We start from the raw sequence: 25,000 nt of genomic DNA, 5'->3' as shown, positions 1-25,000 counted from the left end.
CTTCAGCGTTCACCTGTTCCCTTTGGGATCCCTGGGTGACGGAAGTAGGGCAAGGCGAGGTCAAAAGTAGGGCAAGAGTTGGGCAAAAGTAGGGCTAAAGTAGGGCAAGAAGAGGGCAAATGTAGGGCAAGAAGGGGGCAAGGAGTTGCAATCATAGACGAGTCCACGGATCAAACACAGGCAGATCGTTGGACACACATGGGCAGCAGGGGCAAGTAGGGGCATCGGGGCAACGGGGCAAGGTCTGGCACGGGGGTGGGGGAGGGTGGGGGGAGGAGGAGGCAGGCAAAGGTCAAAGCGAAAGAGGATTGGAAAGTATAGGAACGCGATCACTTTCCCTACCCCCCCGGAGCCCGTCCACTCCCCCGCCCGGCGACCCTCCCTCCCTCATCCGATCCCTAATCCTCCTCCCCCCCTCCCAGACTCCCCCTAACCCTTCTTCCCGGACAAAGGATTTCTCAGGAATGTGCCCCCCCGTCCCCCCCTCTGCAGGATCCACTACGAACCGGAGACAAACAGGACCCATGGGGTTGGATCCGCCATACCTTGGGACGCCTCTCCGTGCCCCTACACAGACGACAACGAAAGGAGACAACGCCCTAACGCGTAAACCGTTTTCTTTCTGTCAGTTTCTAAGGTTCTTGGATCTGGTGCCACGGAGTTTATCCTTTGTCTTTCTAGAACTAATTCTTTCGTTACTATGTTAGCTTTTTATTTGTGGTTCTATGGAGTGTTGTCGAATTAGTTTTCTATCACTTAAAAACTCAATGCAATCTGGACGATGTAGAGAGAGAGGAAAGGAGAAAACAGGAAAAAGAGAAAGAAAATAGCATCATAAGATTAGGGAAAATATTTTCCGGTCGACCCAATGATAGTCTTAAGATTTCGTTAAATCTACCACATGACGACCTTGTTCATCTGAAGGACTTAAGTGTTACAATTTGGGTAGATAAGTTCGTCAATTTTTGATAATAACAATACTAAAAAAAAAAAAGGCTTAATTTCCATAAGACTAAAAAGTACAAAAGATATTGATGACCTGACAAGATTCTTCATTTGTCCCATTACGAGAAACTACAATACGATAGCATCATCATTCTTCTTTGTGATTTGTTGTTACCTTATATCAAGTCTCGCGCCAAGAACGGACACTCCCGAAGAAATTATTTCCTTAAACGTACCTGATTGGCCACAAAGGCGCATTCCACCACTCCTATTACAAGAATGTCCTCCCACCCTCCCTCCCTCCCTCCCTCCCTCCCTTTTTGTGTCTCTCCCTCAGTTAGAACCTCCTGGTGCCCAACCCATTTCCTATCGGCACAGTGCCGAGATATCTACCCTCCCCCCCCCCCGCCTCCCAACTTTCCCGTCTTTTCATGCTGAGGGCATGACGCCCTTGGAGGAGGAGGAGGAGCGAGGAGGAGGAAGAGGGAAGAGGAGGAGGAGGAGGGAGTATGAGAAGAAGGAGGAGGACTTAAAGAGCGATTAGGAGGGAGAAGAGGAAGAGAAAGAGGACGAGGAAGATGGAAAGAAAAGGGAAAAAGGATAGGGAGGAAGAAGAAGAAGAGAAGAAAGGGAAACAGGAAATGGAAGAGGAAGAGGAAAAAAAAGAGAAAAGAAAAAGAGAAAATAACAGGTTCCAAAGGGGCGACGAGGAGGAGGAGGAGGAAGAAGACAAGAAGAGTATGACAGGTGAAAACAAAAGAAGAACAAGAAACAAGGTAGGTATAAGAGAGTAGGAGAAGAAACAGGAGAAAGAGAAGAAAGATGCAGAAGACGATGAGAAGGAGGAGAAGGAAGAGGAGGAGGAGGAAAAGGAGGAGGAAGAGGAGGAGTTAAGCCTCCTCCTCGACCCAGGAGGTCGTTCCAGAGAAAATCTTGATTGCGTCATAATCACGTGACTTTTTTTTTTCTTTCCCGGCCAATGAGAGCGCCTGCCTGCACTACTCGAGACCCCTTCAGTTCTTGGCTTCGACTCAAGACGAGTGTTGCCTCGCTTCCCCCGATGCTCCTTCTGCTGCAAATATACTTGTATCTATGTGCAAATGCATGTATATATATATATATATATATATATATATATATATATTTATTTATCAACCACAATGTACTTTAATTCTAAGCCATCAACATCGGGTGTCTAGATGGAGGCAACATGCAGAAATTGAAACATGGTACGACCAAGGACTCGAATCTGGCTAGCGCGTAACAAGTGCTGTAGTGACTCAAACCACTACTCCATCAAGAATATATATATATATATATATATATATATATATATATATATATATATATATAAATATTATATATATAAATGTACATACGTATTTCTATTTGTGAATATGTAACTATATATAGCCATGCATATACCGTAAATGCACACACATACATGCAATATACATATACATACACTTATATACTGGTTACCATTTAGGAGAAGGAAACAGGAAATTCCTAAGCGCTTTCGTGTAATTCACGTATATACTCTTACATATATATTTACATATACATATTGTACATATATACATATACATATACGTAAAGTAGACCACTTGGAAAAAAGAAACCAATGAAGCAGAGCGCTTTCGTATATTACATCCATGTACTTTTTACACTGGATGTAATATACGAAAGCGCTCTGCTTCGTTACTTTCTTTTTTCCAAGTGGTCTACTTTACACATGTGGACACACGTACCCGTGTTCTTATTAGCATATACATATACATGTACATGTGCACAAACATGTATATTTTCGCCTATGAGCGCGGTCGGAAGAAAACGGAAACTACAGAATCCTCCCGAGCAAAAAGGGCGTAACCTTATCGGACCATTTCCGGTCCATAGGGTCATAAGTGCCTCAAACTTTGTCACACACGACTGATTTAATATCCAATTTCGCACAAAAATAAATAAATAAATACATAAAGTAATAAATAAATGAAATAAAATAAAAAATAAAAACAATTTGGGGTTGGACAGAAAAAATATATTAAGAACGACGACCCTCCTTCAAGATATTTTGTAAAATATAATGGACTCTTCTGTCAATGACAGGAAGACAGTGTGAGAGACAGATAGGAGACAGTGACATGGTCATCAACTCGAAGTCCCAGATATCTGTCTGTCTGTCTGTCTGTTTTTACCGTCTGTCCTCCCAAATACAGTCCCAGATATCTGTCTGTCTGTTTTTAAAGTCTGTCCTCCCAAATACACTTCCCTGTTCAACTCTCCCTTCCCCCTCTCTCTCTCCCCCGACCTCTCTCTCTCTCTCTCTCTCTCTCTTTAAATTCTCCTTTACTTTTTTCTGTCTTCCTCCTCTCTATTCCCTATCCTTTTCCTACCACTCTCTCCACATATGCAGTCTCATGACAAAGATGTTCCGTTTGTTCTTTAATCACTTGTGATTTTCCTGTAATACAGTCCTTGAATTCCTCCCCCCCCCCCCACCTGCCCCCCGACAGTCTCAACCACAATTCTCTTTGACATTTGGCCAACACCCACCTGGGAAGCCCCAGGGCACTCCTCTACTGCTCCCTGGCACTGAGTGTGAACCTAGTGCCCCTCTTTGCGTCTTTACCAAATGATCCTTGAGGTGTTTGTTTTGGAAATTTATCAAAATTGTCATTCACAGAACCTAGCTTCTTGACATCAAAAACTACGTTTTGTGTGTGTGTGTGTGTGTGTGTGTGTGTGTGTGTGTGTGTGTGTGTGTGTGTGTGTGTGTGTGTGTGTGTGTGTGTGTGTGTGTGTGTGTGCGTGCGTGTGATTCACCATGGTCTTGGATCACGTGTTGGACTCGTGATCGACAGCTATTTCCCTCCCGGAAGAGAGCTCAAACCTCATATATGAACGATCTAAGAGTAATGCTTTGACCTTACACGCACACACACCCAACTCCCCGTCCACGTGTGTGTGTGTGTGTGTGTGTGTGTGTGTGTGTGTGTGTGTGTGTGTGTGTGTGTGTGTGTGTGTGTGTGTGTGTGTGTGTGTGTGTGTGTGTGTGTGTGTGTGTGTGTGTGTCTTCATTTTCTGGCAGTATTAACAAGCTCTGACGTAAAATGATATACTGCAACAAATTAATAGATAAATAATTAAACAAATAAACAGATAATGAACGAATAAATAAGCAAATAAGTATAGAACAAAACATAAAAAAAACAAGGATCCAATCCCCTTCCAGCATACACAAACGTAATTACGTACATTTAAACAAAAAACACTACACATAGTACAACCTGGAACGCACTACGCATAGCCTGGAACCTGGAACAAAGTATTACATCTTCCAGTGAAGTCTGCACATCCTTGTTCATCCAATTTCTGTACATTTGTGAGCTGCTATGACTCGACAGGGAGAATCTATCCAGGAAAGGGAACATTCACTCTTTTTTTTGTGCAAGAGAAAGAGAGCAGGAAAGAGAGAAAGAGAGAAAGGGAGATGGTGGGTGGGCGGGTGGGTGGGGGGTTCCAATGAAGGGGGGAGGGGGGTAGGAAGATATTTGGGTGTGGGAATGGGTGAAGGGTGATAGAGGGTGTTGGAGGGAATTGAAAGATTTTGGAGGATGTTGGGGGGGTTGGAAAGGTTTTGGAGGGTGTTGGAAAGAATTGGAAGAATTTTGGAAGGATTTAGAGGGTTTTGAAGTATTCTGGAAAATTTTGGAGGGCTTAGGAGGAATTTGGAGATGTTGTAGGGTTTAGGAGGGAGCTGGAAGGTGTTGGAGGGTTTTGGAAGGTGTTGTAGAGTGTAAAAGGAGGGAATTGGGAGGGTGTTGAGGTGTGTTTGAGTTGGAGGGTTTTGGAGGATTTTAGAAGTAGTTGGAGGGTTTTGGAGGATATTGGAGGTAATTGAATTATTTTGGAGGGTTTTGGAGGACGATGGAAGTAGTTATATGATTTTGGAGGATTTTAGAGGGTGTTGGAGGGTTTTGGAGGTAGCTGAATGGTTTTGGGGGGTGTTGGAGGGTTTTGGAGGGTGTTGGAGGTAGCTGATTGGTTTTGGAGGGTGTTGGAGGGTTTTGGAGGGTGTTGGAGGAAACATGGTGAATGACCTAGGGGGGAGCGGCGGTTCGTGTGAAGAGCAATGCCCACGCGAGAGTCGGTATCAGAGCTCAGGTGGAAATTCAACCGTGAACAGAGGAGTGGGGAGGGAAAAGGAGGAGGAAGAGGAAGAGGAGGAGGAGGAGGAGGAGGAATAGGAGGAATAGGAGGAGGAGGGGAAGGAGGAGAAGGAGGAGGAGGAGGAGGAAGATGAGAGGAAGAGGAAATCGGGGTAAGGTCAGCTACAACACGAGGTATAGTCACGGTAAACTTTAAGACAGAAATCTTCTTCCCTCTATCTCCTCGTCCTCCTCCTCCTCCTCCTCCTCCTCCATTTCTGTTCTGAGACTTCCTACCTCGTCTCTCCTGTTAATTCTTTTCCATTTTGTCTTGGCAAATGTACTTAGAATAATTTTGCTCTTTTTGGGAATTTTGTTTATTTTTTCCTGACAGTTTAATGTTTTTTTTTCTGGACCCGTTAATTTTTTAGAAGATTCCTCATGCAACATGTGGCAACGTCGCATGCGTGTGTGTGTTCACGCGTAAACGTGAAATGGGCAGATTATAATGCTAATTTTGGGGGCAACGTTGCCACATCATTCACATAATCTCGACTCGGTGGGTCATGCGGAAGTGTTGCCAACTGTACGTTATTACATTTCTTAAGGATTAGGACAGCTTGTCTCTCTCTCTCTCTCTCTCTCTCTCTCTCTCTCTCTCTCTCTCTCTCTCTCTCTCTCTCTCTCTCTCTCTCTCTCTCTCTCTCTCTTTTCCAGTAAGAAGAGTTCCATCTTCTTTAGCTCTTTCCACAATCCATCTCATTTCTGCAGCAACCTCTTAGTATAAAAAACCTCAAGAATTCAGAACAATGTAGAACAATGAAGAACAATGAAGAACATGTGGTTTTCAAATGACCCAGGAAAGCCTCAGAGCCCACGATGAAACCTCGAAAAACGATTAAGAATTCTTGAGAAGACCTACAGAAGTCTTGGTGTCTGAGCTAACTGGGTTCGTTGACGTCTTCGTCTGAGATGCCTATCACCACCAGATAACTTGATCTGACGTAAAATTTTGTGGTCGTTTGGGTCCTTCCTCTGATTTGAATAATTCATCATTTCGTTTTTTTTCTTCTTATTTTTGATTATCTTGTCTTGATGTTCGTAGCAATTAAAAACAAAAAAACAAAACAGTCATTGAATTAGTAAATGTAAACGTCAGTAATGCTGTATCACTAACAATCACAAAAGAAAAAAAATATATTCTTGCAGAAACGGTTGACTGCACACAGAAATAAACAATCTAGTGATCAATGGCAACAGTGGCAAGAACGACGGTTGTTCCATTGATATTTCTATCACAGATATAGCCTCATTAACTGAATAAAATCGTCTGTTTTAACCTGAGCAAAAACACAATATGATAGGTCAACGTCTGACATGTCCAAAGTCTGAACAAGATCAGGTCAGTTCACATCGGAGAGAAAACTAATGACGTCATGAGTCGTACAAGGTATCACCATGAACTCATAATATGGAGACAAACGATTCTTAATGACGTCATATCGTTAGTTTTCTTTCTGAAGTGAACTGACCTAGTCTTGTCTTGACCTTGGATGCTTCTTTGTTTACGAGTTGAAATCTTGCTCTAGCGTGACAGCACCAACACGAGACAGAAAGACAAGAGAAAACGACAGTAAAACAGAGATGATGTCGAGGAGGGAGGGCAATGGTGGGGGGGGGAGTTTTCGTCGAAATCAGAAGAGAAACTGGGAGGCTGGGGGGCATCAAGGGGGGGGGGGTTAAGTGGGGGGGAGGGGGGCCAATCTCCAAAGTTACCGAACCAGATTTAGTGTCACTCTTTAGCTCTCAACCACAATGCAGATCAACCCCCCACCCCCACCCCCAACCCCACCCCCAAACCCTCCTCCCCCCTCGATGACGAAAGAAGCACTTTGGAATAACGGAGAGGGGGGGAGGAAGGTGGGAGGGTAGAAGGGAAGTGAGGTAATGAAATGATGACAAGGGGGGGAATGGGGAGGAGGGGGAAGGGGGTTGTGTGACGTAACGTGCGCCTTTTGGGCACAGAAAGGGAGGAGGGAGGAGGGAGGAGGAGGGAGGAGGGAGGAGGAGGGAGGAGATCTGGAGAGGAGATGGAGAACAAGGAAAGAAAGCGGGTCTTGTGGTGTTGGCACCAGACACAGCGCCAAGGCATCGAACCTGGGTCCCCTAGTTTCACTTTCGAAGTTTCGAATCCCGTTCGAAGAAGCCTGTGGTGAACTTTAAGTATTTTGTTCCGGTTAACCCAAAAAATAAATTATCAAAACGAACTTCAGATCTGGATTCATATATAAGTGTATATAATAATGCATGTCCATATACGTATAGGTATGTATGTATATATATCTATACTATGTACAAACATGCACGTGTAATTTTTGTTATTCTCAATGAATAAAATACCCTGGTGGCATAATCGGTAGCCTACTGGTCTCGCGTTCGATCAGTTGTGCGTTCGAATCCCATACGTGGCAGTCACTGCTACCTGCGCATAGTTGCAATGTTCCTAAGAAACCTTAGACAAGAAGTTAGAAAACAGAGATTGAAAGAGCGGGTTAGTTTCCTCTATGAGGTGGCGAAAAGTTAACCCTTCTGCATTGAATAAGGTGAAAGAGGTCTTTCTTCTCTTCGAGGCAGGACGGTAACTCCCTTAGGGGGACGGGGGGGGGGAGGGAGGAGCGGCCCATGTTGAAACGATGCGGCTTCTGTTGGTGTGCATTATCGTAAGCACTAATGTAGATGTGATTACAAGTCGCACGCGAGCTCATGCGCACACACACACACACACACACACACACACACACACACACACACACACACACACACACACACACACACACACACACACACACACACACACACACATGTATATCCTATCAGGGAGTTGACACCTTGATGTGGTGGATAGGCTTGAGGATCTTAATGACCACAAAAGCTATGTCGATAGACGTATGTATGTATACATTATATATATATATATATATATATATATATATATATATATATATACATACATGTTTATCAACCACAATTCACTTTCATTCTAAGCCATCAACATCGAGAAACTCGAGGAGGCTTACATGCAAGAACTGAAACGTGGCACAGCTAAGGACTCGAACCTGCGCTAGCACGTGACAAGTGATAGTGACTTAACCGATATATTTATATACATATAAATATATATATATATATATATATATATATATATATATATATATACATACATATATTTATATATATATATATATATATATACACATGTATATATTTATCAACCACAATTCACTTTAATTCTATGCCATCAACACCAAGAAACTCAAGGAGGCATACATGCATTAACTGAAACATGGTTGAGCCAAGACTCAAACTTGTGCTAGCACATGACAAGTGATAGTGATATATATATATATATATATATATATATATATATATGTATATATATTGTATATATACATATATACACACACACACACACACACACACACACACACACACACACACACACACACATATATATATATATATATATATATATATATATATATATATATATATATATATATATACATATATATATATGTACTCGCACTGGACGTCCTTTGTGAGAAATGGCCTGAGACGAGACCGCTCATGTTATGCAAATTTGAAACGTTCTGACATAAGCACGGCTTGCTGTTCTTGCGCAAGGGACATAGTCATGTTTTTTCTTTTTCTTGTCATTTCTTACGTAAAACGGCACGGAAGATGGTTTCCGGAATGCGCGCGCGTGCACACACACACACGCACACACGCACACACACACACACACACACACACACACACTCACGTATCAATTTCTGTATGTATGCCTCCTCGAGTTACTTGACGTTGATGGCTTAGAATTAAAGTGAATTGTGGTTGATACACACACTCACACACACACACACACACACACATATATATATATATATATATTATATATATATATATATTCACAATAAAGTAATGTCCTGGCACATTAGTAAAATAAACTTTTTATCCCACAGTCGGAAAAAGGAGACACTAATGTCGAACGTTCTGTATATTTCGATAACCAACTGCTGAAGAGGGTCACAGTTGATCGAAATATACAGAATGTTCGACATTAGTGTCTCCTTTTTCCGACTGTGGGATAAAAAGTTTATATATATATATATATATATATATATATATATATATATATATATATAAAATGTGTGTGTATGCATGTGTGCGTGCGTGTGTGTGTGCGCGCGTGTGTGCGTGTGTGTGTGTGTGCGTGCGTGTGTGTGCGCGCGGGCGCGTGTGTGTGCGTGCGCACGTGCTTGTATGTATGTGTGCATGTGAGTGTGTGTGTGTGTGTCCGTGTGTGTTTGGGGTGAATGGGTGTGCGGTTTAGTTAAGGTGTATTTATTTACTTGTGTTTGCAAAAGCGTGAGAGTGTTTCCTTGTTCCCTCGTTTGCGCGGTCGTGCGCGTGAGGGCGCGCGCTCGCGCGAGCACGAGCGTCGTGGCCTCCGGCAGTAGTTAGCCCTCCCCTCCCCCCCCACAGCAATAATCATTTGTTTATTTATCTGTTTATCTGATTTCCGTCTCCCTTTCCCTTTCTCTTTCTCTCTGTCATTCTTTCTCTATCTCTATCTCTTTCTTTCTATCTATCTATCTCTATCTATCTATCTCTATCTCTATCTCTATCTCTATCTCTCTATCTCTATCTATCTCTATATCTCTATCTCTATATCTATATCTATCGCTATATCTATATCTATTCATATCTCTATCTATCTCTATCTCCATCCGTCTGCGACAGCCTCCTCCTCCTCCTCTTCCTCCTCCTGCCAGTCTGCCTCGTGTTTAATCTGTTTCATCTTGTTTCTCTTCTCTGCCAACTGGAGGAGGAGGAGGAAGAGGAGGAGGAAGAGGAGTAGAAAGTTTCGAGTGTTTGCTCGCCCCGTCATTGTGGAGGATGAGGTTGTGATTACGTGTGATGTGCAGACAGAGTGGGAGCAGAAGACCTCCCCCCTCCCCCTCCTCCCACTCCCCCCCACCCCTCGAGACGCCCGACAGCAAAGAACCTACAGAAGGAAGCGCCGTGACGTCATCTTGCCCTTCTCTTGTGCTCGGAGTCACGTGTCGAAATGTGTGTGTACACGTGTATGTACACATGTACGCATACACATTTACGTACATTTACATTATCTCATAAACATATACATACACGTATGCATACATGCATATAGTCAAACACCTATCCATACACATACTCATACATAGACACATACATGTATACGTGCTTTGGAGATTGGCGTATGAAAGAATAGGCCAACGCTACATTTATAGAATGGAGAATTACGTAATTACAAAAGTGAAGAGTGTAAAGGAATTGGAGGTGATGATAATGGAAAAACTTGTAATCTCTTTAAGAATGTAAAAACAAAGACATGATGAAAAGGTGATCACGAATCTTACTCTCCCTAGACTGTAGTGCGCTGCAGTTCCTTCGTGGCAACACACAAAGAAGAATTATAAAGAAGATCGAGAAAAAAAAAATCAGTAAGCAGCCACTAAAACTGTTCCAGATTCTGTTGGTAAAACATACAAAGAGAGACTGAATATTCTGGGTCTGCCAACATTGGACGAAAGAAGAGAGAGAGGTGATTTGATAGGAGTGTTTTGGTGCCACGAAAAGATGTGGCTTTATCTCACTACGAAGATTTCTTATTGTGAGGACAAAGGAAGATCAGAAGCGATGAGATGAACTTAGAAAAGGGCTTAATGTTTGAAGACATTTGAAATACATTTTTTTTCTGTATAGAATTATTGACATAGGGGATCATTTGGATGAAGAATTCGTACAAATTTTGGAGTCGGAAATGACCAACGGGAAAGCAGAGTTGGTAAACTCTCTCTCTCTCTCACACACACACACACACACACACACACACACACACACACACACACACACACACACACACACACACACACACACACACACACACACACATACACAAACACACACACACACACATACACACACACATCTATATACACAACATGGTTTTTCCAATAATGAAAGACCAAAAAGGGAAGAAGGGAAAGGGTATATCTTATCACACAATTCAAATGCATGGAAGAAAACCAATGTGCAGACAAATGAAGAAAATAATCAAACAATCAAGGTCTCAAGTCAACGGGGGGAGGGAGGGAGAGAGAGAGAGAGAGAGAGAGAGAGAGAGAGAGAGAGAGAGAGAGAGAGAGAGAGAGAGAGAGAGAGAGAGAGAGAGAGAGAGAGAGAGAAGTAAAGTTTGAAATTTCAATTTCCTGACCACAGGATGAGAATAAGTTTCCATCAAAAGAAAGGTCCATGTTCAGAGTACACAGGATATAATAAAATCGAAAATCTTTCTCTTCCGGGCTTGTTTTGATTTTTTTTTTTTTTTTATGTTCCACATTTTTAAGATTTTACTTCAAGGGACAAGAAGTACGGTACTACCCTGGTCTGTTTACTATGTGTTATGGGTACCAGGGAATATTATTACAAGATGGGGTTGATTCATGTTTATCTTTGCATGCATGTGTACGTCCAATAGAATAATAATCTATGTATTAAGTTTACGGCCATACAGAGATACATTGACAATATACAATTTGGGTTAGTTTTAAGACTATTTCAATATGAGTAGATAATGTGTATAGGATTACTAGGTGCCAAAGTTCATAAATTGATATGTTTGCTGTAACAGAGAAGGGAAAGAGGTGTGTGTGTGTGTGTGTGTGTGTGTGTGTGTGTGTGTGTGTGTGTGTGTGTGTGTGTGTGTGTGTGTGTGTGTGTGTTTGCGCTCGTGTTATGAAGAGTCCTCTTTTTACAACTTGTCATACTCGTATTTTATTTTACCTATTCCAAAGCAACCTTCTATTGTATCCACAAATAAACCCGTTTTCCCTTTCTTTCAGAATAGTTTAATGTCACTCATATTCACCTTGTACTAGTATATATATATATATATATATATATATATATATATATATATATATATATATATATATATATATATATATATATATATATATATATATATATATATATATATATATATGTTTCTCTTTGCACGTCACAAAAAACTTCAACCTGCAGGTCTTTGGCACAGTACAGTAAAAAACATTAACACTTTTTGAAGCTCGATCTTGATATTTGACAGCGACGACTTATAAAACTATCGTATCATAAACTGTCATAAAAAACTGAGCCTTTTGTTTACTTCTCTTAAGAAGACCTTCACTAAAGGACGTTTTACGAACTACATGTGATATCAGATTCTTTTCGTTCCAATACCATCAAAGTTTCGAAGAACACGTAATACAAACTGTACGTGGGTCTATCAGGTGCTTGAGCCTTGCGTTCCTTACTTCCTGCCTTCGATTCTATCTGACATACATCATTGAACACGAAATTACACGGTGTGTGCGTGCTTTTTTCCCCCTCCTCACACGTGATCTCTCCTTTGCATCTGTGGTTACCAACAAATAACCTTCGAGTTCTCTCTCACAAAACACCCACCTACCAACCAACCCAACCACAGAACGCCCCTCTCCCCCCAAAGAAGGAAAAAAAAAAATGTCATGCTTTCTCCAATACGACGGACGACTGTAACAGGGCAGCTTTGTCATGATGCAGCCTCACCCCCGGTGAAGACAACCGCCCGAAAAACGTTTTTAAGACTGAACCGGCGGCAGCGGCGGCCATGATGGCCGGAGGCCTGGAAAGCGTTCCAGGTCTGCAACGATGAGATTCTGTTTCCAGACCATCCAGACGCCGGCGCTCGATATTCCGAAGCAAGTGTAAGAGGCTGGTAGAGAAGAGGGTAGAAAGAAGGGTAGAAGACGGGTTGTTACATTTTATAGGCAGGTTGTCTGTAAATAACAGCCCGAGCGAGCTGTCTGAGTACGCTTTTCAGCTTTGTGGTAATGAACGAATAAAAGGCTCGACAACAAAGGCTATCCTACTATTGACAGTTCGTAAGCGAGTGTGTGTGTGTGTGTGTGTGTGTGTGTGTGTGTGTGTGTGTGTGTGTGTGTGTGTGTGTGTGTGTGTGTGTGTGTGTGTGTGTGTGCATTCGCGCGAATCCGTTTAATTGGTCCAAAGTCTTGATATTACAAGATCAAGGAAGTGTGGATTATAAATCTACATACATCACAAAACAAGCAAGAAGTTTTCATAAGCATATTTTAAACTCACATATAATGTGTCCCGGAAAGAATCTGATTTTGCTATATAAAAAAAAAGAAGAAATACATACATCCGTTCTGTGCAAAGAGCATGTCGGAATACATTTCCACTTGATTACTCTTCGCAGGAACACAAAGGGGCTCTTGATACTCGTTTGGAAAAGAGCTAACTTGAAAAACAAAAAAACAAAAAAAGACGTGGCGGAGGTTGGATTTTTTTTTTTTTTTTTTTTTTTTTTTTTTTTTTTTGAGACAACACCTTAGGAATTTCCTAGATGGAGGACTCAAGGACTCCGCATACTTGAGAAGCCTTGCTCAGGAATGTGTTCAGAGAATCCGTGGCCACAAGGAAAGTGTTTAAGAATAAGCAGTCTCCTGTGGGGCACATTAACTTCAGAAGAACAGTAGCCACAACACAAACACACACACAGACACGCACGCATGGCTCGACGGCGCAGTGGTAGCGTTCGCAATCGGTATTCCAGCGGTCCCAGTTTGAATCCCGCCCAGGGCTGAAATAATTCCAGTATCGTTACGCTGCGAGCCGGTACTCCAACTCTCATAGGCAGAGAGTTGTGTATGTGTGTGTAAGGTCACAACATTATCCACAATTTGGTCATATATGACCTCTGAGCTCTCATCCGGGAAAGTAATAGCTGTCTATCATGAGTCTGACACGTGATCCAAGACACTCATACTCACACTGGTCGATGGTGTGGTGGTACCTTGCTCGACCACTAATGCAGCGATCCGAGTTCGAACCTCGCCAAGGACTGAAAATTTCTGTTCCGCTACACTGTGAGCTGGTATTTCAGCTCTGGTGGGCAAGGTGTTGTGTGTGTGTGTGTGTGTGTGTGTGTGTGTGTGTGTGTGTGTGTGTGTGTGTGTGTGTGTGTGTGTGTGTTTGTGTGTGTGTGTGTGTGCGTATAAGGTCAAAACATTAGCCATAGACCGGGCTATATATGAGCTCAGAGCTCTCATCTAGGAGGGTTAACATCTGTCGATCACGGGTCCGACACGTGGTCCAAGACCATCGGGAATCATACACACTCATGAGCAACACTGAGGTGGGTAGGGGAGGGATGGATACTTAAAGAAGAAAAGAATCGGGAAGAGTGCCTTCAGACTACGGAGTTTGTAAGACATGAATGGAGGAAGGTCGTTTACATGTAAGATACGCACACCATATCGGAGAGGAATTAGAGCCTTTGCAAGATTAGCAGCTACACGGGTATTACACTTTTATGGCGGCGCAGGAAACCTAATTTCAAGAGAAATGTCTAACCTATAACAGAAATATAAGTTTTCCCGTTAAGTCTGCTAATAAAGGTCAGGTTAAGAATGTTCTAAAATGGACCAAAGGAAGTATATGTCAGTGAAGGAAAGGGAATAGAGCGGAGAAATTGGATCTTTGTTATACATTGGTTTGTGTCCCAGTTCTACGCTGGAACCTTATACGAGAAGTCGTGAGAAAACATAGACTCCTTATTTATGGAATACTGTTTATCCATCTCCCGAAGATCACTTCAGTTTAGACAATAACTAACCTACGCATGTGTAAAAGGACTTCTGGTTCAACAGTAATTTAATCAGCACCTTATTTTTATGTTTTCCTAGTTATACGAATCCTAACTCTCGACCCCCCCTCCCGAACTCCGCGGCCAGCGAAATATCGTGCGAGCAACGAGTTCGCGCAAAAAGCGATTCCTCTTTTTGATTCAGATTCCGAACTTAAGGTTAACGAAAGAGAAAGTCCAGCGGTGCGGAGGGTTCCTGACTGCCGCCGCCGCCGTCTCCGCCGCCGTCTCCGCCGCGGGGTCACAGTCTTACCCGCTAACCTTTCCACATCAGGGAATGAGCTGGTAAGGCACTGGAATTTATTACATCCGACTTGGCACTGCGAGGTCTTTGTGGATGCCAGTGCAGCGCGAGTGAGAGAACATACCATCGCGCGTTTGTGTTCTGACCTGACGTCTGGACTCGACGGATGGTATGTTCGTATGTGTTTTCGCGTGTATGTGATGTGTGCGGGTATGAGTTTCTGTAAGTAAACAGGCAGGTGGGTTAGTGTGTAGGTAAATAGGTAGGTGGGGAAGTAAGAGGATGAGTAAGTTGGTAGATAGGTTAGAAGGTAAGTAGGTAGGTATGTAGGTGGGTTTAGGTAGATAGGTATGTAGGTAGTTGGCTTGGAAACTTGTATTTAAGTAGGCAGGGATGTAAGTAGGTACAAAGTTATGTAGGTGGATAGGCAGGTAGGTAAGTAGGTAGGAAGGTATGTAGGTAGGTAAGTTGGTAGAGAAGTAGGTAGGTAAGTAGATAAGGAAATGGAAACTGGATAATCTCTAATCGTTTTTTCATTTCACAAATGAATATAATTTCGTCACTGGTGCATGACAAACATTTAATTAGATTTAAACAATTTCATTATTGATCGAATCATGACATTAATGACAAATCCAGTCGTTGAAACGTTCATGCAGAAACTCGTAACAATGAGAATAATAACATTAGCGACATCGCAGATAACGATATAAGAGTGAAGAATGTGTGAGACATTATCGCCAGTACTTGCAACTGGTACTGTGCCAGTCATAAGTGCCGGCGATTGTACTAAGATGGAACTAATAGTTATTCCCTCTCAAGGATAGTGTTAGTTATGGTAATAATAGTAGAATTAGTAGTAGTGATAGTACAAATGGCAGTAGCAACGGTGGTAGTGGTAGTAGTAGACTAACGGTGATGATGATGATTATAATGATCAAGGTGAGGAGATAAATAAAGGAAGAGAAGGAAGGAAGGGAAAGGAGGAGAACATGGAGGGGTAGGAGGAGGAGGAGGAGGAGGAGGAGGAGGAGGAGGAGGAGGAGGAGGAGGAGGAGGAGGAAAACAACGTTGATAATTCAGGGCACGAGGCCTCATCTCCAAGCCATATTTCGTAAAAGAATTTTAACCACGAGAGAGAGAGAGAGAGAGAGAGAGAGAGAGAGAGAGAGAGAGAGAGAGAGAGAGAGAGAGAGAGAGAGAGAGAGAGAGAGAGAGAGACTCTATGCAACATTCTTTTCGTTCCTCAGCCTGCAAAAGGATGTTATCGTATAGGCCCTCCTCTTCCTCCTCCTCCTCCTCCTCCTCCTCTTCCTCCTCAGCCAGCGAAAGTTGTCTGCTCGTCTCAGTAGAAAACGTTTCTACCCTGAGCGGAGGCTGCTCTCAATGTGGACTTATCTCTCTCTCTCTCTCTCTCTTTCTCTCTTTCATATATATATATATATATATATATATATATATATATATATATATATATATTAAATCAGAGGCTACAGTTTGGTAAAATTATAGTAAATTTGATTGAATAAGAATATCAGTAATACCGATGATAATGATAGTAATAATAATAGTAATGAAAATAGCAATAATGATAGTAATGATAATAGTGATAATGACAATAATACAATAATGATATTGATAATAATAATGATAAGAATAGAAATAATAAAAATAAGATAATAATAATAAAAATAAGATAATGATAATAATAATAATAATAATAATAATAAAAATAACAATAATGATAATAATAATAATAGTAATAATAATAAAAACTGATGATAATAATAACAATAATGATAACAATAACGATTCTATAGACTAAGACTGGTCTAAAAAAATGGGGTAATAAATAAACGAAAATATTAATAAATAGATCGATAAATAAACAAATTGATAAACAAACAATACAAAATCCCAAAGATCTAAACCTCCATAGGCTTTATGTAAATGGACTTGTCGACCTCCTCAACTGGTTCGCATTCTTTCGTTGTGAAGGGTCACAGCGAAAAAAAAGAAGAAAAAAATGCAACTCTTCGTTGGACAAAAATGAAAGGCTTCTTTTAAGGCGCCATCAGAATAACAAAGGTCAGAGCCTTTTTAAGGTTACTTAAATTCGTCTGACTATTCTCAGGTCGGGGTCTGATTAGTTAGCGAAAATTCTTTTCGTAGTCAGCCCTAGTCACGGGTATTGCGAAAAGTAGGTAAGTGTGTTTCATAAAGTATTAGTGCTGTGCACCTTTTAGATTTGATCACGATATATGCTATTTGCTTCGTGCATTCCTGTAGAACAGTAGTACCAAACGTATTTATGAAATAAGAATACCAATTGTAACCGTGGAAACTTTACTTGTAAATCAGTTCAGATTCTGACCACTAATCTATTGGATTAATGATAAATGAACAAAAGCTGTACCAGATGATCAATTATCAGTTTTTTTAATATTCCAGTACGCAGCATCTTAAATATTTTTTTCTATAGTTAAATTCTTTTTCGTGTGTTTGTGATGCCAAAAATATTTTTAAAAACTTGAGGCTGCGTGCATTGTATCACGAAGTCGGCGGTGACTGTCGAGCATGAGAGTGCATTATTCTTGCTAACTGTTAATTGCAATATTCTTGTCAACTGGAATATACTCGTTAAATGTCGATCACAATGTTCTTGTTAACTGAAAATTACCCAACGGGACTATTTCTAAGATTTCGTAAGTTGCCACCAGGATTTGATTCAGACGACGACATATTCCCGCCAGAAGTGACGTCATGTCGTTTTCGTTGGCGACATCGTCGTCGTCGCTGTCTATGTCCTCAGCATCCTTGTAATCACAACGACAGTGATCACAATCACTACCACAACATCCGTCTTCCACCTACATGCCATGACCATATTCTTTCTTGGGTCATTTCCTAAGCTGTTCCAACCTCCTCCCCCTCCTTCCCTCCCTCTCTTCCCCCCCACCGGATTCTTATTCCCCCCCTTCTCTCCCCCCCCTCAAGACCTCGCTTTCCTGTTCCTCACCTTCTCTCCCCCCACTCCCCACCCTCCCTTTTTGTAGGACAATCACAGACGACAGAATCTCTGTTCTCCTGACCTATTGACTGCCAACAGCAAAGTATTTCTCAACTCGGAGGGGAAAGTATGCGACGTTTGTCGATGAAGAAAGTACTAAATTGAGTGATGGAGAAAGTACTGAGTCGTCGAGTGAGAGAGAAAGTACTAAACGATGCAAGTGAGAGAAAGTGACCAGCTGAGGCGATGGAGTCACTTTGGTGTCCAGCACCAAGTGCAAGAGAGATACTCTTCGCTGATAAACCGAGGTCTTGAACTCAGCCCAAAGCTGCACCTCCGGACGAAGGCAAAGATGTTGATGGAATCTGAAGACAGACATCTTGGCTATGACTCTCACCGATGTCCCTAATGTGTAGTTACAAGCAGATATTCCAACCATACGCATTATAGCTAAAAGAAAGAACTAGTAATAAAAAGAAAAGAGAAAAATTATTTGTAATTTGAGGCACAAAAGGCGGTGGAGCGCACACAGCAAGCACGATAGAAGAAAGAATTGTGCACAAGATGGGGAACTCTGATAATGACATTAAGGAAACGTGTGTTTGCATACGTGTGTGTGTGTGTGTGTGTGTGTGTGTGTGTGTGTGTGTGTGTGTGTGTGTGTGTGTGTGTGTGTGTGTGTGTGTGTGTGTGTGTATGTGTTTGTGTGTGTGTATGTGTGTGTTTGTGTATGTGTGTGTATGTGTGTGTGTGTGTTTGTGTGTGTTTGTGTGTGTGTTTGTGTGTGTGTTTGTGTGTGTGTGTTTGTGTGTGTGAAGGTGTATATATGCGTGTGCTCTGTTATGTACAAATATTTGTGTACATATATGTTTGCATGTAGACTTGTGTGCATATTCATTTGTGTGCACATGTACATATGTATGTGTTTGTGTATCTGTGTCTGCAATTTATCTATGTACGTTTTTTAATTTTTGCAACAAAAAAAGAAGAACAAAGTAATTGGATAGAAAAAGCGTGGTACGTTTCAGAAAATCTAGTGCTGATTGGTTTTAATAAGGAGAGTACACACGCAGTCACTGGGTTCCGAAGAAAAGTGACTATGAAATTAGCGAAAGAAAAGGGATCAAGATGTAATATTGCGGAGGACGAGGAGAGGATAAACTTCGTCTGTAAGAAAAGTGTCGACAATATGATGGAAAAGCTTTGGACTCGAGCAAATACTGAGTGATTCAAGTCTTCCTAAACATGAAAAATATACTCCAGTACAAATATGGATTTTCTAGTTGAGCTTCTTTGTGGAGGATAACCTAAGAATGTTAAGGATACCAGAAGTAAAATGAAAATTGTGCCATCGAAGAAAAAATAAACATTACAGTGGAAGATTGTGTTGAGAGGACGACTAAGGTTTGGTGATGTTTAGCGAAATAAAGTTTTTCTTTTACATCAATCAGATGTGATAGAAAGGTCTGAAGTCAAGTGTTCTGTAGTTCTTTTTCTAAAGGTTTTGTTTGAGGAGGTCGTCTGAAGAATGACTTAGTAAAATGTGAAGTAGTAGAATCAGCTAAAAAAAATTGTATAGAAGAAATGTTCGGTTAAGTAGCCCATTTATAAATAGGAGGCAAGATATTTTCGTAAGCCCTGCTTTTATCTTGAATATTACGAGATAAGGTGTAAATAAATCAGAATTTTATTTATCTAAGATTAATGTTGAGACATTCTGACAGGTTGACGTAAGTAGTAGGAAACACAGGATTCTTAGTCCGAGTTTATTCCTGACTAGTTTCGTAGGTATGCTTTTTTTCCTTTAAAAAAAAAACATACCTACGAAACTATTCAGGAACAAACTCAGACAAAGACTCCTGTGTTTCCTACTCCCACTTACATTTAAGATTAGAAAATGTTTGCGGAATATATGCCTTTATAGCCGAAATGATTACTTCCGTGATTTATTTTGCAACCATTGAGGGGTTACAAATACAGAAACAGCAATCAAAGAAGTACTGTCTCACGGGCTCCCAGTCAACGGCAAAAGAGTGACCTCACAATGGGGCTGGATCTTGAACAAATAGTGAATAACATAAGAAACAAAAATGTAGCGATGTATGGAGGTAATCAACGGAGAAACTTAACAAGATATGTAGAGGGATGGGTAGTAAAGTAAAAATAAAAAAATGTTGGGTCTATTTTCAAAACGGTTAGTTTAGGGTGCTAAACTAGGTTCCGGGTCATTCAGGATAGAATAATTGAAGGATAGATCAGTGGATGGATCAGTAAATGAAAACGAGAGCTGAAGCCGGTAGTGATCACTAAATATTCTTTGCGTAAATGTCCGACGAAAATAAGTGTGACAGATTATGTTTCGTATGAAGTTGGCAGTTCTCGACAAGTCTATCGAAATATACACCAAATGTGAGGACGGAGACTTTATTAGTGCGACATTTTGCTTGGTACTTGATGCATCTGATAAAGATGTAACAAACGACAAGTCGTGCTAACATTGCCCCGCTCCTTATATGTTGTTTCTTTTCATGGAGTGCATTTCACTAAGGAAGTTGGGTAGTTGACGAATTTCAGATAATATTTGGAGATATTCAGTAAGTATCTAATGGAAGAACGAAAATTTACCTAAAGCCAGATGGCTAAATTTGGAAAAATTCAAGTCCGGAAAAAAATAGAAGACAGTAAGACATGCATAACAACTAAACTTAGATAAAAAATTAGAATAGAGAAAGTAGGAGACAGACTACAGATTACTATCTGTATGCCCAGTCACCAGAGAAAATAAGGTTGGGGGAGAAAATTTAAGCAAAGGCCACAGATATTGAAATGTATAAAAAGAGGATTACAGGAAAAAGAAGACACCTCACGAAGTCGTCAACTAAACATCAAATCACACCGGGGATGTTTTCAGTCCCCTCGAAGTTACCCTAAGAATGATTTAGAAAACTCCATGGAATTCTCGTCGTTCAATGTGGTGACGAAGATAAGAAATGCCTTTAATAGCATCCAGGACTGAGTCATCTGCAACACGAAATGTTACAAGGAAGGGTAGTCGGTGACGAGGCAGAACAGGAAGGAGTCTCAGAGGGCCACGATCGGACGCTGTTCTCCTCGATGCAGTCATCACCGTTGCAACGCTGGCAAGCAGCCTTCCTATGTACCTGACTGCCCACGCGTGCGAACAATCCATCCCGGTCTTAGATCACGTGTTTGACTCGTGATAGATGTTGTATTCTCGGATGAGAACTTAGAGCTCATATGTGACCCGATCTATGAGCAATGCTGTGCCCTTGTGTGCGTGAGTGAGTATGTGTGTTTATATGTGAACCTGTGTAAGCATGTGTACTTATAAGTGCCTGTGCGTGTGTGTGTGTGTGTGTGTGTGTGTGTGTGTGTGTGTGTGTGTGTGTGTGTGTGTGTGTGTGTGTGTGTGCATGAGTGTATTTGAATAATTATTCAAGATTTCTTCGTAAATGCATCTGTATTCGCCTTATACAAAGTGCAGATATTTTTTCATTTTGAACCGAACATTTATGATAACAGCATTATCAGCTTTGATGTAATTGTCATCACAGTATCCAGCAGCGGCCCCCAAGCCTCCCGTTGATCTCACCAGGAAGAAACGTTTGACTGCTGTCAGTTATGTATTAATGTGAACTTGCTTATCTGTCTGTTAGGGGGGAGAGTAAGGAAGCATTTGTTGATTACCAGCTCTCCTTATGTAAAAGCAACGAAGGGAAAAATGACTAAAATTGATAGAGTTCTTGAGTCCAGTCTAAAGACTGAATGCCAACCTATCGGGGCTGCTCCTTCAGTTGAAAGTGAAGTTGTTGATGATCATCAGTACTGAAGCTACGAATATTCTGAAACTACTATATACATATCATCAATATTATTATTTTCATCGCTAGAAGATGAAGGAAAAAATCATCATAATTACAAATATTTTTTTCTCTCCATCTTTGTACTCTGTATGGTCTAACCCTCCTAATTTACTTTGTGTTTCTTATGTTTCACTTATAAACATTACTTTGATTTACAGGACGTTTTCTCCTTCTTGTATCTTCGTTGTACTTTATATCAACCTCGCTCAGTCTGCTGAAAACATATAATGATACCAAATGACCCTATTTAGATGTGATATATAGAGTAGGTTCCCTGAACGTCAATCTTATCTCTTATCCTGATGATTTGCAAAGCTGCCCCTGTTGTCCTTGTTTACTTGGGACGAAGTTAAATGTTCAACGAGACCTGAACACTTGTATCCCATCCACCACAACCCCAACCTCCAAATCTCCAGCCTCCACAACAAAAAACGTGCCATCCAGTGATCCATACATCAAGATGCCATGCGTGCCGGGCACTCTCTCTTTCTACGGTTTCGCTAGAGTGACACCTGGTCTTAGCCCCCATTCACCTCCTCCCCCTCCTCCTCCTCCTCCTCGTCCCCGTTCCCCCTCCTCGTCCCCCTCCCTTCAGTGCCCTACTCTAGTCCCTATCCCCCCGTCTCCTTAACCTCGCTGCCACCTCACATTCCATGCCCTGACTCCCAGACTCCCAGACTCCCAGTCCACTCCGGCTCCCTGGTTTTGTACTTTAGAGTCCCTACTCCCACTCCTTACCCAGGTCTACTCCCACCTCCCCACTACTCCCAACTCCCTCGCCAACAACCCTTGTCCCGTTTTAGGGTCGGATGAAAGGCGTCTGGGGTGCAATGCTGACGGAAAACGGCTCTCTGGATTGGCACCGAGATTCCGTTACGCGGCGGCCCGGGACAGTGCCTGGCCGGGGTGGGTGGGGGGGGAAAGGCAGCCTTCGCAGCTGTGGGGTGGGAAATATCGTGACACAAAGGAAGTAAATGTAACCCTTTTACTCTTTCATTTCCCTCCTCCTCCTCCTCACCTCTTCCTCCTCCTCCTCCTCCTCCTGGAGAGGTTTGGTAAGGGAGCGGAGACCTCTTTCGTAAAACGGGGTTTTTGTTCGATATAGGACCTGTGACCTGAAGCTCATTGGTGAACCGAACCGAGTGACCTGAATCCTGATCGACACAATTGAATGAACTCGTTCCTCCAGATGATAAACTATGTGTCTGCATATCATCGAACAACGTCCAGCTTCTGTAATGACGTATATATCAATGACCCAAACTTAATTTTTGAGTATCATAATACAAGTTCGTGAGGTCTGGTACGGGATTGAATCAAGTTCTTTGGTTAAGGTTTATGGCAACGATCCGGGTCTCCAGATTTCGAAGTGACTTCAACAGGGAAGTAGATAGCAAGGTGAGGGGGAAGGGACGGTTGGCCAATTCATTTGATTTGATTCAATTAATTATTAATCTATTTATTTATTTATTCATTTATCTATTTTATTGTTTTATTTAAATAGAGACGTATCTATTGGCCAATTAATTTGATTTTATTCAATTATTAATCTATTTATCTATTATTTATTAATTCATTTATCTATTTCATTGTTTTATTCAAATAGAGACGTATTTATTGGCCAATTAATTTGATTTTATTCAATTATTAATCTATCTATTTATTCATTTATCTATTTCATTGTTTTATTCAAATAGTGACCTATTTATTCATTTATCTATTGTTTTATTTACCAATTAACCAATTTATTTATTCATTCATTTAGCAATCTATAGTTTTACTTATCAATTAACTAATTAATTTATTTATTCATCCATTTATCTAATTCTGTTTATTCATTGATTACTTTATATGCTTATTCAGTCATTTATATATTTGGTTGTTCTCTGAAATACGCTCATCAATGAGAAAGGTAACAGTTTTAGGCTGAGTTTTGTGATTTTGCAATTTACCCGAGCACCTGCAAGTGAGTTTATACATATGAGGAAAAGTACAACATCAGAATCTATCTTGATCAACCCAAACGATGTGTTGTGTGACCAGTACTGGTTCTGTCTGACGCCAGACGATTTTATTCAGCAAAAGGGATGAAATAACGGAGTGAAACGCTGGTGAAAGAGCCTAAATTTGCCTCTCTTTGTCCGTCAGTGACATAAAACTAGTCACACAAAAATTTCCTCAATTGATCTTAAGTTAACGAAGACTTGTTGAAGAGAAAAATCCATTGTAGTAAAAAATCTTGGCCAAATGCAAATTCTCCTAAATCGAATGGACGGGAAAGGAAACAGGAAAATTATTTGTACAATTCTGTTGAATCTGGAAGTCGGGAACCAGTTATTCCAGCACCAAGACGGCAATGAGGCTGAACCTCCCTCGGGTTGATATGGACGGAAAGAGGTGAAGTCTCCTTTCACCAATCCGGAGTCGTATTCATTTAAAAGAAGAAAAATAAAATTCGTACGACATGACAAATAACGTCCATAAACTAAGAATATATAAAATCGGTTTTTGTTTAAAATAAATCGTAGTCTATTATCGTATTACACCAATTAAGGAGTGTGTGTCTGTCAAAAGTGCATTCGTCTTTTGGGTAATCGAATAAACTCGAGAGCTTTGCTGCCTAAGACACTCGACGGAGGCTGCTCCTGCTGCTGGGGGTGGGATGTGGGGTGGGATGGGGGGATGGGGGGATGGGGGGAACCCGGCCGTTACAGACCCATTCCTGTCGAAGGTCATCTCGCACACACTGTTCCGAACTGACCGAGTTACTACCGTTACGAGGCAATGGTGGACAGTTAGCGTCCAAGGACAACAGGTCGCCCTATGGTCGCCAGACACCGGGTCTGAGGCACGTGCCAGCCGTGCCTTTTGAGGCACGAGGCCACTGGACGTTTCCCTGCCGGGTGGTTATTTTTCTTTCAGTTGTGCCTGACGTCTGAGTATTCTATTCGCCTCTATGGCGACCTGTCA

General features: G+C 41.4%; 1 protein-coding gene across 1 annotated transcript in view; it reads right to left on the bottom strand.

Annotated features, from left to right (window-relative positions):
- LOC143037867 (uncharacterized) overlaps positions 1–25,000 on the bottom strand; it is a 78,044-nt gene that overhangs the window by 51,684 nt on the left and 1,360 nt on the right. The window lies entirely within an intron of this gene.

Source organism: Oratosquilla oratoria, chromosome 23 (genome assembly GCF_046742065.1).
Source record: "Oratosquilla oratoria isolate Oo_2021 chromosome 23, ASM4674206v1, whole genome shotgun sequence".
Lineage (NCBI taxonomy): Eukaryota > Metazoa > Arthropoda > Malacostraca > Stomatopoda > Squillidae > Oratosquilla > Oratosquilla oratoria.
This window is presented reverse-complemented; position numbering and strand designations above follow the sequence as displayed.